The following is a 15,287-nucleotide window of genomic DNA, read 5'->3' as shown; positions in this document are numbered from 1 at the left end:
GACTTCACCTCTTCTGGTGAGGGATCGAATCACGAGTCACCTGTTTCTGACTGTTCTCCTCCATTACTGCCGGCGGCTGAGATACCCCTTTGCCCAGCACGAGCTGATACCACCTCCTCACCTGTTCGTGCTGCGGACCCTGAGCCCCTAGTGCTTTCGGGTGCAATAACACCAGTAGTTCGCCGTAATCCACCTAGAGACAGAAGGCCTCCTCATCGGCTGGATCTTTAGCTAGGGCGAACCCACGGTTATGGGGCAAAATAATCCCCAGGGTTTAGCCGGGAATGGAGGCAGTCTACCCTCCTTCTCTAGTCTAGTGTGTGTTTTATTTAGGGGATGTTCTTATTAGGGGGGGAGGAATATGTTGTGTATTTGGTTGTCATGGTTTTGTTGCTATGGCAACTGAGTTAGATTATTATGGGTTAGCTCAACCGGTTTCAACCGGCCGAGGGAGCTCTCTGTATATATGTAAATAAAATGGAGGTTTTGGTTAGCTGTCTGCTCTCTGGCCTCAAGTGATTGCTTCCTACACCGGCTGCCCCAAGGATATAACAGAGACCTGCCCTGACATTATGTCTACACGGCGATTAACCCCTCCCCCCCTCCCAGGGCACCTGTCTCCAGCCCGGGGCAGCTGGCTCAGGCGTGTGGGGCGGGGGCTGCAGGGCTGTACAATGACACTGCAGCCAGACGGGCTGAGCCCAGCCGCTGAGCCCCACGACGGGGGAGGGTTTCCGAACCCGGCGGGAACACAAGGATCTGCCCCCCAGCTTTGAGCCCCACGGGGGCCTTAGCTCCAGGAGCCCAAGTCCGATGACCCAGGCCAGCCCTGCTGCCATCTTTGTCCCGGGAGAGATGGACTCTGCGGGGACGTCTCCATTGCACGGTCAGCCCAGGTGTGCGCAGAGCAGCCCCCTCGTCACCACTGTCCTCATGATGACACGGTTTGTACAAAGTCTGCCTGGTGAGGTAGCAGTTCCAAAGCCGTGATCTGTTGAACATTAATATCTTGTCGGATGCCGTGTGCTCGCCGTGTTTGGGACGTGAGGAAGTTTTGCTCTGTGTCCGTTACTGAACTATGTTACCAGGTTGGGAAATGCCCCTAACCAGCCTTTCCTGTGCCACAATGGAGGAGCCAGACTCGCTGCTGGCCCATTCAAGGGATCCACACTCCCAAGGACTATCCCAGGAGCCGTGTACAATGCAGCCCGGAGACAATGGACACTGCTTGACTCACATCCTAGCAAAGCAGCTTCCTAGCAAGTTGGGAGAAACTCTGAAAGCGGGGAAGAGACATCATGACCTGGCCTCTCTCCCCCACAACTCGATACTGGAGCACAAAGACTGAACTGAAATAATTCATTAATCAGAAGAGAATAATAATAATCCATTCAAATCAAAGTCCCCAAACAGACTAGTATTGGTTTTTCAGCAGAACATTTTCAGTTTGGGGGATTTTGTTTTCCCAGTCAGACCTTGCCAAGGGAAGCAGAGAGAAAATGTTTGAGTTGCCTCCTTCAGAACAGCTTGGCCTAGACACTCTCGCCCTGGGTCACTGTCATGGCCTTGCTGAGGACGGGGGCATTTTAATGATTTGTGGCGGTCCCGGGGTGTTTGGGGGAGATGAGGAGGATGTTCCCTTTTGAGTTAAAAACTAAGAATCCAGGACTAGCAAATTCTTTGAGAAATCTGGTGTTTAGACCTTGTATTTTAAGCAGGGGGGTTCTGAGTTCCTGGGATGGTTTTTGTTGGCAGGAAGCAACATGGTTTGGTCTGTGATTGTACCAAAGGGGGGAGAGGGTTGTTTGTACAGGAAGAGAGAAGACTGAAGGTCTCCGATGAGGATGGGATTTGAACCCACGCGTGCAGAGCACAATGGATGAGCAGCATCACCGTACCCACTCGGCCACCTCACCTGAGCTGTCAGGGAAGGGACGGGAGGAGAAATCCAAGGCCAGCAGAGGTAGGACCAATAAGGAGTTTTTAAATACTAAGCGGAAGCAGGGTCTGAGTGAGCTCCCCCCTCACATCCAGTGAGGAGCTGGGGGAAGACGTCAGGAACAGACCGTGTTTGCACAGACCCCCCTGCTCCGCCCAGCTCCGCAGCAGGGTGGGGCGGCTGTGCCAAACGGAGCAGTTTTGGCTGGTGCTGGGTTACAAATCACACGAGTGCAATGAAATGTTGTTCTCCTGCCTGGATGAGTCAAGGGCGAGAGAACAGGCCTGGCCCGTCCTGCTGGAGGCGGGAGGGAGGGAGACCTTTTACTGAGCTGCATAGAAGTGATGGGGGGGCCCAGGCAAGGAGGTTCTGAGGGAGCCCGGCCCAGGCAGGCCCCTCCGCTCCCGCGCTGATCCCCCACCGACCCCAGCGGTGACGCTGGCTCAGCCCAGGCAAGGCAAATCGCCCCCGCCCAGCAGGCTGGTGAGTGCGGCTGGGGACAGGCAGGGTGGGGGGAGTGGGTCTCGGGGTGGTGCTGGGCAGTGGGGGTCTGTGGGGCTCTCCTGGGCCCCAGGGGGAATGAGAAGAGCCCAGGTCCCCCCCCCTGCAGCGTTATTTGCTTCCCTGCAGAAAGTGAAGGAGAAACAGGGGTGTGTGATGGGGCGAGGGGTGGGGGCCACATCGGGTGCAAGGTCACATGCCAGGTCCCCCCTCCCCCCATGTCTGTGAGCCCAGAGTTGCTGTGCAGCCCGGCTGGAAAAAGGAGGTGCTGCTCCGCTCCCTGGACTCTGCAGCTGGCCACGAGCTCCTGGGTCCCAGTGCTGGTTGAGCTCCCTTCTGTGTGCTGGGAGCCAGCCTCCATTTTGTACAACAGCGAGTTGTGGGGCAGGGCTGCGGTGACCAGATCATGTCCCCATTTTATAGGACAGGCCTGGTTTTGGGGTCTTTTTCTTATCTAGGCTCCTATTACCCCCCACCCCCGTCCCGATTTTTCACACTTGCTGTCTGGTCACCCTAGGCAGGGCGGGGCAGGGGGAAGGAGGCAATGGGGAGAGAAGGGGGTGGGATGGGGAGGAGATGGGGCAGTGGGGAAGGGGCAGGGGATGGGGAGAGAAGAGGATGGGGAAGCAGGGGCAGGGGGAAAGAGGCAATGGGGAGAGAAGGGGGTGGGATGGGGAGGAGATGGAGCAGTGGGGAAGGGGCAGGGGATGGGGGAGAGAAGAGGATGGGTTGGCAGGGGCAGGGGGAAGGAGGCAATGGGGAGAGAAGGGGGTGGGATGGGGAGGAGATGGAGCAGTGGGGAAGTGGCAGGGGATGGGGAGAGAAGAGGATGGGGAGGCAGGGGCAGGGGGAAAGAGGCAATGGGGAGAGAAGGGGGTGGGATGGGGAGGAGATGGAGCAGTGGGAAGAGGCAGGGGATGGAGGAGAGAAGAGGATGGGGAAGCAGGGGCAGGGGGAAAGAGGCAATGGGGAGAGAAGGGGGTGGGATGGGGAGGAGATGGAGCAGTGGGGAAGGGGCAGGGGATGGGGGAGAGAGCCGGGGGGGTTGAATGGGTCATAGGGGTTAAGGGGGAGCCTGTCGGGGTCCAGGGGTGTGGAGAGGGGTTGGGGCAGGCAGGGAGTAGGGGGAGCTGGATGGGTCTGGAGTTCTGGGGGTCCTGGCGGGGAGCGGTTGGATAGGTGTGGGAGTCCCAGGGGTCTGTCTGGGGGCGGGGGTCTGGATAAGGGTTGGGGCAGTCAGGGGACAAGTAGGGGGTAGGATCCTAGGGGGGCAGTTAGGGTGGGGGGGTCTCCGGAGGGGGCAGTCAGGGGACAAGGAGCAGGGAGGCTTAGATGGGGTGGGGTCCTGGGGGCCAGTTAGGGGCAGGGTCCCAGGAGGGGGCAGTCAGGGGACGAGGAGCAGGGGGGTTGGGGATTCTGAGGGGGGCAGTCAGGGAGTGGGAAGTGGGAGGGAGTGGATCGGGCGGGGTTCCCTGGTTGCACACCCTAATGAAATGTGCTGTGCACGACTATCTGAACCGTGGTAAGCAGGGGAGTGGTGTGGAGGGTCCCCGGGGACACGGAGGAGCTGAAGTCCCTCAGAGTTAGGGGAACTAGGCAATGTGCAGTGACAGGGTTCACCCCCTACCCAGATGGGGCTGAGGGAATCAGCATCGACTGGGGGCTGAGGGCTGGGATGGGGCTGCATGGGCAGTAGAACGGGAGGCAGGTTGGGACCGAGGAACCCGGGGAACATTTCAGTCCTTAACAACACAAAACAGAGAAACGCTCCCGAATCTCTCCCAGGGAATTAACATTTCTGTGCAGAAAGCTAAAGGTTGTAACAGAAAGGAGTGAAACCAAATGGCCAGACGATGGCGCCAGCAGCCTAGGGATGAAAAGCCCCAGGATTTGTGTGTGCGCCTGGGCTCTGGAAAGGGATTTGGTTCCACTCACTGCATTGCTGTGGCTGGGAACATCCCAGGAATGAGCCAGGTCAGTGACCATGACACCAGGTGTGAGGAGGCTTTAATCTGATTCCAACGGAATAATGTTTTCACACCTGAGTTACTAGCGGCAGCTTCCCAAGGGCAGTTCCAACTGGTTCCTCCCAGAGACGGGTGGTCGGGGAACAGGGAATCTCTCTGGCTCCCACGGTCAGTTCTCCAGGCTTTCTCCCTCCCTCCCCCACACTATCACAGACCCCCACTAGTAATGAACTAATGGATATAAACTGGCCATCAACAAGCTTAACCTTGAAATTAGGTGAAGGTTTCTAACCACCAGAGGAGTGAAGTTCTGGAACAGCCTCCCAAGGGGAGCAGTGGGGGCAAAACCCAAACTGGCTTCAAGACTGAGCTTGATACGTTTATGGACGGGGTGGTAGGATGGGACTGCCTGTAACGGCATGGGGCCGATCTGTGACTGCTAGCAGCAAATATCTCCAGCGGCCGGAGATGGGACAATAGGTGGGGAGGGCTCGGAGTTACTGCAGAGAATTCTTTCCCAGGTGTCTGCCTGGTGCGCCTTGTCCGCATGCTCAGGGTCTAGCTGATCACCCTGTTTGGGGTTGGGAAGGAGTTTTCCCCAAGGGGAGATTAGCAGCGACCCTGGGGGGTTTCGCCTTCCTCTGCAGCATGGGGCAGGGGTCACTTGCAGGTTTAAACCAGTGTAAATGGTGGATTCTCTGTAACTTCACAGCTTTAATCCATGATTTCAGGACATCAGTAACTCAAGCAGAGGTTAGGGGTCTATTACAGGAGTGGGTGGGTGGGGTCCTTTGGCCTGCAAGGTGCAGGAGATCAGACCAAATGATCACGATGATCCCTTCTGCCCTTAAAGCCTCTGAGTCCAAAATGGAGAGGGAGGTAAAGGAAATATTTAAAAAAATAAATCAAACATTGTAAAGCCAGGTTGACTCCAACAGCTCACTGTATAGTCCCGCCCCTTTCTTCCTCCACTGGGTGTTGAATGACCTGCTGGGATGTGGGACATTCATTCTCCCGTTCCACTGATAAACTGACACAACGGGACTGAAATTAAACCAATTCCCGGCCAAGAAAAGGGCACATCCCTGCATTGACCCGGAATCGAACGCGGGTCAACTGCTTAGAAGGCAGCTCTGCTCACCACTATACCACCAGTGCATCTGGCAGGAGGGTTTCTCCCAGGTGCCACTTATGCCAAGGGACTCACCCCCACAGAGCTCAGCAGCTGGCCAGACAGGCTGGAGGCAGCCTGTGAGCAGAGACAAGTTCCCAGAGTAACTGGTAGATGGGGACATGCAGGGCCGGCTCCAGGCACCAGCGAAGGAAGCAGCTGCTTGGGGCGGCCAATGGAAAGGGGCGGCAGGTCCGGGTCTTCGGTGGCGGGTCTCTCAGTCCCTCTCTTCCCCTCTGAGCTGTCGGCGAAGAGGAAGAGAGGGACCGAAGGACCCGCCGCCGAATTACCGCCGAAGAATGAAGCGGCACGTTTTAGCTGCTGCTGAAGTGCTGCCAATCGGCTTTTTTTTTTCCCCCGGTTCCCTACTTGGGGCTGCAAAAAAGTCGGAGCCGGCCCTGGGGACACGAGCTCTACATCCCAGCCTGCGGTAGCTCCAACCCCATCTCTGCCCCCAGAGAAGGGAAATGAAAATCGCTGACCATAATGACAAATTTCACCCTGTTGTCAGATGCCACTGGTGTGGTGCTCTGCTCTTGTTCGCTGTTGATAACAGTCGGCTGCATGTGTGCTGCCCCGGCTCTGCAGATCGCTGGCACAGCAGAGCCAGAGAGAACCCCCAATGACCACAGACTCTGATAAGGGACGAAGGCACCTGGCCAGGTTTATTGTCAAACGAAGCACGGTAATAGTTCCCCGCAGACTCAACAGGACATACTACAAGTATGTGCCCCCGACAATGGACCAGCTCAGTCAGTGGCAGGACTCTCAACTCCCCCCTAGGCCAGACAAAGACACCGCCCCAGGGATGCATTCGTATACACAGGTACAAACAAGTTTCGCATCATTGAATGCACCGAGGTACAGCATTAGGGTGTTGCCTTTCTCCTGGTGCTGATTGGTTCGAACAAATAAGTCTATCCATCATTGTATTGTTCTTTCATATTGTCTATTTAGCATCTATCCATTGTATTGTTCGTTCATATTACCTATCCATCATATTGTCCTTTCATACTGTATTTAGGCTGGGTCTGCCTGTTCCTTGTTATCTGTGCGGGTGCCGTCCTGGCCTAGATTCATCTTATTAGTGCTTACGTGCTCTTGCCAACTTCCGTGAGCAGGGCCTGCCCCTGGCTCACAGCCTCCTTTGCTTTATATTAGCAATGTCTTGAGCATTACTTCAGTTCAGGCCTCTGATACCGAGGGTTTACGTCTCAGAGCCTCATCTTACTGCAGCATCAACGGAGGTGCTGACCACAGTGAAACGCCACTTTGGGGCTCAGGAAACAAGCACCGAGTGGCGGGATCACATCGTGATGCACGTCTGGGATGATGAGCAGTGGCTGCAGAGCTTTTGGATGTGGAAAGCCACAGTCATGGGACTGTGTGATGAGCTCGCCCCAGCCCTGCAGTGCAAGGTCACGAGAATGAGAGCTGCCCTGCCATTGGAGAAGCACGTGGCAATTGCACTGTGGAAGCTGGCTACTCCAGACTGCTACCGATCGTGGTTAACCAGTTCGGAGTGGGAAAGTCGGCTGTTGGACACGTTTACAAGTGTGCAGAGCCATTAATTGCATCCTGCTCTGAAAGACTGAGCCTCTGGGAAACGTGCATGACACTGTGGATGGCTTTGCACAAATAGGCTTCCCTAACTGCGGAGGGGGATAGATGGCACGCACATTCCAATCCTGGCACCTGATTACCTAGCCACTGAGTACATGAATCACAAGGGGTATTTTTCTATGGTTTTCCAGGCACTTGTGGATGACCGTGGGCATTTCACGGACATTAACCCAGACTGAGCCGGAAAGGGGCATGACACACGCATCTTTCAGAACACTGGTCTATTCAGGAAGCTGAAAGCAGGGACTTTCTTCCTGGCCCAGAAGATCACTATAGGGGAAGTCAAAATGCCCACTGTGATCCTGGAAAACCCCGCCTACCCCTTAATGCCGTGGCTTATGAAGCCATACACAGGGCATCTTGACAGCAGCAAGGAGCGGTTCAACAACAGGCTGAGCGAGTGCAGAATGACTGTCGTGTGCTTTTGGCCATTTCAAGGCCCGCTGGCGCTGCCTAGATGGAAGACTGGACCTGGCCCATGGCAATATCCCTATGCTAATAGCCATGTGCTGTACACCCCAGAATATTTGTGAAGGGAACAGTGAGAGCTTCACTCAGGGCTGGATGGCTGAGGCTGAGCACCTGGAGGCTGAATTTGAACATCCAGAGACCAGGGCTCTTAGAGGGGCAGAGTGTGGGGCCAGAAGGCTCAGGGATGGCTGGAGGCAGCAATTTGAAGCTAAAAGCCACTAATATTTGTGGCTATGCCCAGGAGCGCAGTGCTTGGAATGCTAGGAGGGGATTGTGACTGGTGCAGACGATGCACAATAAAGGTTTAAGAGAATTGCGCGTTTCTTTGCAAAGCTGTGTTTGCTTTCAACCCAAAACTATGATTTTATTAAAAGCAACCACCGGAGGAGAGAAAAACCCACCACATCAGCACTGTGGGGGTGGGGGAAGGGAGGGTCCCATGAGGAGGTGGGGTCCCAGGATGGTTAAAGATTTGTGTATGTCTAGGTATCATATGCAGCTTAGACTCTGGAGTGCAGTGCAGCAGGTGCTGTACTTCAGCCGGAATAAACTACAGTGGGACGGGTGTCGAGTGCCCTGGGCACTGGGCATTCGCAGGGCTGGACTGTGATGGGGCAGGAGTGGAATGCAGCGGGTACAGACTGGATCCAGGAGGTTGATAAGCGTGTGCTGGCGGTGGCTGGGGGGTGAACGGGAAAGTTTTGTGACAGCGGCTGCAGGGGAGGGCGGTCGCGGAGCTGCTTGGTGTGCAGTGCTAGTAGCGCCTGCAGCATGCCCGCTTGGCACTCCATCAAGTTTAAAAGCCGCTCCATAGCTTCGTTCCAGCGCACCAAGTTCTCCTTTCGGTCTCTCTTCTCGCTGTCCGACCCTTCCTTCAGTTCTTGTTTTTCAGCCGCAGAGTGCGTCATGACCTCATGCAGAAAGTTCTCTTGAGTTCTTTAGGGCTGCTTTCTAATTCTGCGCAGCCGTTCAGCCAGTGATAACCAAGAGGGAGGCTGGGATCCCAAGATCATCTCCGTGCAGCCAAAACGCAGCATTTTACGGAAGCAGTATTGTTTGCAGCACACAGACCACTGATGCAGTGATTTAAAGACAGCCACTATTCACATACCCATCACTAACTGGCTAAACCCAGGCAAGCAGACGTGAGCCACAAGACCCCCAGAATGGTAACAGCGGGGGCAGGGGAAATCACTGTTCCAGGACCCTACTGTACACTGGGCATGTGGCTCTTGGGGAGAAACAGCACCCTAGGGGGGCCTTATCATCATTCCTCTGCCCACATTTCCCACAGGCTGTGTTCATTATGGAAGATCTCGCTGCTGAGAGCGAGCAGGGAATCAAGGGAGGGTTTCTCCAAGACTGCAGCTTCCCCCCTGGCCGTTATGTGGGTCGCCTGTGTGCAGCAACGGCCCCCACCGCCCCTCCCGCGAAAGCAGAGTAGTGCAGGAAAGTTACCCTTAATGGGGCAAGAAACACAGCAGCTCTGCCAAAGAACCTGCGGCAGCGGATTGCCCTGTATCTCCACAAGAGTTTCATGGACATCTCTGGCACAGATTGCCCTGAAGCGAGGGAGTCAATCATCACCCCGTTCCGCCGCCCAGACTGGGCATGTGGCGGTACGCACATCATACAGACACAAGCCTGCTTTCTGCAACCCTCCTGCCCCCACGAGCTCACCTCAGTGAGTCCCAAAATCCAAGTCACTTACCAGGGGCCTCCTCTCCTGTTTATGCTTCGCCAAGCTCAGATACCTGTGACTGGCTACCTTCCTCCGGGGTAGAGAACAACTCCTGGCTGCATGCGTCTCTGACCTCCGACACCTCCTCTGCCTCCGGGTCTCCCTCCGGCGGCCTCCGCCTCCACATCCTCCTCCAAGATTTCCTCCTCCTGCCTCGGTCCACTCTCGACTGGCACGTGAGCCACCGAAGTATCCACAGTGGCCTTCGTCCTGGAGGTGGGGTCACCACCGAGTCGCGCATCCAGCTCTTTGTAGAACAGGGAGCTTATGGGTGCAGCACCGGAGCGGTGGTTTGCCTCCCGTGCCATGGAGTAGGTGTTCCACAGCTCCTTCACTTTGACCCTGCCTTGCAGCGTGTCCCGGTCGTGGCCCCTTTCCGTCATGCATCGTGAAATCTGTGCATACGTATCATAATTTCTAAGGCTGGAGCACAGCTGGGACTGGACAGTGTAGCCTGATTTGAGGTGTGTTAGTAGTGTTGATTTAATGTATTGACAATTCAATTTTATTTAATTAATTTTAATTGATAATAATAATAATTATTATGGATATTAATTAGTGTGGGTTTAGGCTTGCCAATGTGTTTGATTAGAAGATAAAGTTTGTTTTGAATTAGGCTTCACAGAGTTTATAAAAGGACCTTTGGGGGTAGGACAGGAAGCTCACACTCCGACAGGTATAGTTATAAAGACTTTTTATTAAACTCAATGAAATAATAGGTAAATGGTAAAACAGTTAGAATTACAAAATTATAATTGTATCACAGTTATTCAAGATATCTATATAGATGGTAATACACGATTATGTGCTGCAAAGCTTTGGTTAATACTCACACCCTGTTTTGATGACCTGGTGTTGAAAGATATCGGATCCCACCTTTGGTGGTGCCTCTGGCAGAGGAAACTACTGTCACACCTCTGACGAGGAAGCTAATGCAAAAGCTGTTAAAGCTGTTTACGTTCTAACTATGCAAATAAGCATATTAATCCTTAGACAGCAACAGCCTCCTCTCCCCAAATGCTGATGAGGTCCAGCAGCTCAACACTGCTCCAAGCGGGGGATCGCCTAGTACATTAAAAAACCAAACCAAACCGAAAAACCAACGCAGAAAAGCTCCCATCACACATCCATCACCATTGTAGATTTTGACATCTCCTGCCTCATGTGACATCTTTATCAAGATAAATTCCATTTGAAATAGAAATAATTACAGTCTATCCTGGGTCTCTATTCTCACACATGCTATTTCTCTCACCTGTTCCCCCACTCTAATTCCTTTGGAGTGAGGGTTTAATTTCAGGATTAGCCTCCATTTCCTGTATAGTAGGAGGGGGCAGGGAGAGAACGAGAAGAAAACCTGAATTATATTGTAACACTGAAAGTTAGCACATCATCAGCCCCTTCCGTGATACTAATTAACTTCATGTTTAATATCATTGTCGCTGGTACCAACTTATTCAACAATTACAACATATAAGCCCACAGGCAGTTTTCTCATAATTCTCATTTCCACCCAGTGAGCTTTGTGTGAAGACACATTCTACAATAACCTAGGAGCAACTCCATTTCTGTGAGTTCATTTCTCCCTGGGGCTTCTCCCAGAAGTGTGGGTGGAAGGGGTCTCACACGACGTGGGAAGGCTGCATCATGAGAAAAACCACCTGTGCTCCATTTTCACACTTTCTAATCCTTCAAAGTAGCAGCAGGAGGAGAAGTGATACAAATGCATTAGACGCTAGAGCAAAACGAAGAGACAAAACCACAGACTCTGGACTCCACATTCATGTATCCTGCAGTCTGAACTTGGAATCGGATACATTCCCTCATTGGCTACCATCATTTGCCCAGCATTGAAGTGCTTCTTGTCCAACAAAGTAGCCAGATTGGGACCCGCGGGCATGGAATGGCTCTGAAGCAATCAGCTGTTTCTCTCTGTGCTTCATGAAACTTTGGATCCAAATGGTAAAAGACAGTTGTGCCCAATTTAATCATGGCGTCCTTCAGGACTGTGACCAATGCCACTTAATTAGGGAGCAGGTTCTAAAGATAGTTTACCTGGGCCACAGGTCACCGCAGCTTCCATCTCTGGGGTGAAAATCAACCACCAGTACCTGCAACTCCTACCTGAGTTCCTGTCACACCTTTGACGTTACTTGGAGTAATTTGACACTTCTCTTGTGTAGAATTCTTCAGCAACCGCACAACAGATCAGTAGCGATAGTGAGGTACAACTCCCCCAACTATGCCCTTTTATGTCTTTAATCTGGTGCCACAAATTTAAATTAGGGAATAAATTCAGGTGCAGCTTAGAATCCCTGTAAGACACCAAATGTCAGGTCTCTATTAAAAATAGGTAGCTATATCACATTCAACAGGGATTTCATTTTCTACACATTTGCAGCATCTCCCGGGGGGAGCTGAAGGGAAATGTCACTTCCATTTTCCCATCCCTACCTAGACAGGGATTGCATTTCCCAAATAATAGGCAACATGCAGCTGATGAGGAAGGAGATCTCTTCAGGGGCGACCTCCTGCAGGGCCTGGGCCACAACTGCTTTGGGAGCCCAATGTCGGGGCATTTTGCTTAGTTCCAAGTCATTTACTAGAGAATCCTCCTCCCAGCCCTTTAGAAAAAATATTGACCTAACCAACTGAACAACAGGGGGACTGGGATGGTGATGGGGAATACGGGAATCCCTCTGACTTACCCTATCTTCCTCTGCTGTTACAGAGGGTGACATGACATTTTCCCCTAGCCCTGCCCTGTTCCTGCTCTTCGTTATAGTTCAGTATATTTTAAGTGATGAAAACAGTAGTAAAAATATCTGCTCTGCAGCACAACCTGAAGCAACAGCAGAGCAACTGGGACTGAAAATTGGTTTCCAAAGGGGGAACTTGATGACTAACAATTGCTTTGAAATGGGGGAACAGTATAACGGTGATGCTCAGGGTTTGCTTAGGTCAGGTCACGGGGAAAGCTAATGCCAACCCCTGCACCTGGGCTGCATCTGCTCTACAACTATAATTGTCTTTTTACCCCAAGATCACTAACTTGAGCAGCCAACGCCATGTGCAGCCCTAGTGGATGTCAGGCACAGGTAGTTTTTGCCTCAGTTTAGCTTGTTGGGATCAAACCTCTCTCCCCTACCTGGAGCTGATGAACATTCCTGGCTGGAGGGACACACACTCCTACGACTCAGAAGGACAGGAGCTGATAGAAAAGATCACAGGACTGACCCCAAAGAAGGGTGAGCTGCAAAAGGCAGAAGCAGGCAACTGATCTGGGGGAGCTGAGAGACCACATTGAAGATGGTGCACAGATCACTATGTGGGAATTAGCAAATGTGGATTCTCTGATGTGAGATAAGGTTTGAACGCTGACTAAAGCTTTTCCCGCACTCAGAGCATCCATAAGGTTTCTCACCCGTGTGGATTCTCCTATGTGCGCTCAGGGCAGAGCTGTGATTAAAGCTTTTCCCGCACTGAGAGCATCCATAAGGTTTCTCACCCGTGTGGATTCTCCTATGTGCGCTCAGGGCAGAGCTGTCCTTAAAGCTTTTCCCGCACTGAGAGCATGTGTAGGGCGTCTCTCCTGTGTGGATTCTCTGATGTGAGATAAGGTTTGAACACTGACTAAAGCTTTTCCCGCACTCAGAGCATCCATAAGGTTTCTCACCCGTGTGGATTCTCCTATGTGAGCTCAGGGCAGAGCTGTAATTAAAGCTTTTCCCGCACTCAGAGCATCCATAAGGTTTCTCACCCGTGTGGATTCTCCTATGTGCGCTCAGGGCAGAGCTGTCCTTAAAGCTTTTCCCGCACTGAGAGCATGTGTAGGGCGTCTCTCCTGTGTGGATTCTACGATGTGTGATAAGGTGTGAGCGCCGACTGAAGCTTTTCCCGCACTCAGAGCATCCATAAGGTTTCTCACCCGTGTGGATTCCCTGATGTCTGCTCAGGTCAAAGCTCTGCTTAAAGCTTTTCCTACACTCAGAGCATGTGTAGGGCCTCTCTCCTGTGTGGGTTCTACGATGTGTGATAAGGTGTGAACGCTGACTGAAGCTTTTCCCGCACTCAGAGCATCCATAAGGTTTCTCACCCGTGTGGATTCTCCTATGTGCGCTCAGGGCAGAGCTGTCCTTAAAGCTTTTCCCGCACTGAGAGCATGTGTAGGGCGTCTCTCCTGTGTGGGTTCTACGATGTGTGATAAGGTTTGAACGCTGACTGAAGCTTTTCCCGCACTCAGCGCATCCATAAGTTTTCTCACCCGTGTGGATTCTCCTATGTGTGCTCAGGGCAGAGCTGTCCTTAAAGCTTTTCCCGCACTCAGAGCACGTGTAGGGCTTCACTCCTGTGTGGATTCTCTGATGTGAGATAAGGTTTGAACGCTGACTAAAGCTTTTCCCGCACTCAGAGCATCCATAAGGTTTCTCACCCGTGTGGATTCTCCTATGTGCGCTCAGGGCAGAGCTGTCCTTAAAGCTTTTCCCGCACTGAGAGCATGTGTAGGGCGTCTCTCCTGTGTGGATTCTAAGATGTGTGATAAGGTTTGAACGCTGACTGAAGCTTTTCCCGCACTCAGCGCATCCATAAGTTTTCTCACCCGTGTGGATTCTCCTATGTGTGCTCAGGGCAGAGCTGTCCTTAAAGCTTTTCCCGCACTCAGAGCACGTGTAGGGCTTCACTCCTGTGTGGATTCTCTGATGTGAGATAAGGTTTGAACGCTGACTAAAGCTTTTCCCGCACTCAGAGCATCCATAAGGTTTCTCACCCGTGTGGATTCTCCTATGTGCGCTCAGGTCAAAGCTCTGCTTAAAGCTTTTCCCACACTCAGCGCATGTGTAGGGCATCTCTCCTGTGTGGGTTCTATGATGTGTGATAAGGTGTGAACACTGACTGAATCTTTTCCCGCACTCAGAGCATCCATAAGGTTTCTCACCCGTGTGGATTCTCCTATGTGCGCTCAGGGCAGAGCTGTCCTTAAAGCTTTTCCCACACTCAGAGCATGTGTAGGGCATCTCTCCTGTGTGGGTTCTACGATGTGTGATAAGGTTTGAACGCTGACTGAAGCTTTTCCCGCACTCAGAGCATCCATAAGGTTTCTCACCCGTGTGGATTCTCCTATGTGCGCTCAGGGCAGAGCTGTCCTTAAAGCTTTTCCCGCACTCAGAGCATGTGAAGGGCTTCTCTCCTGTGTGGATTCTCTGATGTGAGATAAGGTTTGAACGGTGACTAAAGCTTTTCCCGCACTCAGCGCATCCATAAGGTTTCTCACCCGTGTGGATTCTCCCATGTGCGCTCAGGTCAGAGCTGCGCTTAAAGCTTGTCCCGCACTCAGAGCACGTGTAGGGCGTCTCTCCTGTGTGGGTTCTACGATGTAAGAGAAGGTCTGAGCTCTGATTGAAGCTTTTCCCGCACTCATGGCATGTGTAGCGTCTCCCTTCCAAGTGGATTCTGTCGCGGGTTATAAGGTCTGAGTGGCTACTGAAGTTTGCATCTGGCATCTGCTGCGTCTCACAGGCTTTTGCTTTTTCTGGGAGTGCACAACGCCCGGACACATTCCCTTTGGATCTTCCTGATAACGTTCCATGTGGTTCTACTTGCTCAGCGTCTTCCTGCTGGGGTTTCTCCTTCTCATTCTCACTCACCATCCCATCACCTGTTGGGAGACAGAGCGAATCCAGGCATAGATCACTCCCTGTGCCAGAAAGAAAGGAAATCTCAGAGAGAGGAATGGAAAAAGGGATGAACAAACCAAAATATGTGTGGGAGAGACCAAACCTATCAGGAGCTGATTTTCCCCAAACCCTTCCCCAGAGGAGAGAGGAAGGGATCAGTTTTGGTCCACATCTCACCAGAACACTCAAGGGAAAGCGA

General features: G+C 52.6%; 1 pseudogene; it reads right to left on the bottom strand.

The window, feature by feature from the left end:
* LOC123356694 overlaps positions 1-15,287 on the bottom strand; it is a 125,830-nt pseudogene that overhangs the window by 37,276 nt on the left and 73,267 nt on the right.

The sequence above is a fragment of the Mauremys mutica genome, chromosome 26, assembly GCF_020497125.1.
Source record: "Mauremys mutica isolate MM-2020 ecotype Southern chromosome 26, ASM2049712v1, whole genome shotgun sequence".
In the NCBI taxonomy this organism is placed as follows: domain Eukaryota; kingdom Metazoa; phylum Chordata; order Testudines; family Geoemydidae; genus Mauremys; species Mauremys mutica.
This window is presented reverse-complemented; position numbering and strand designations above follow the sequence as displayed.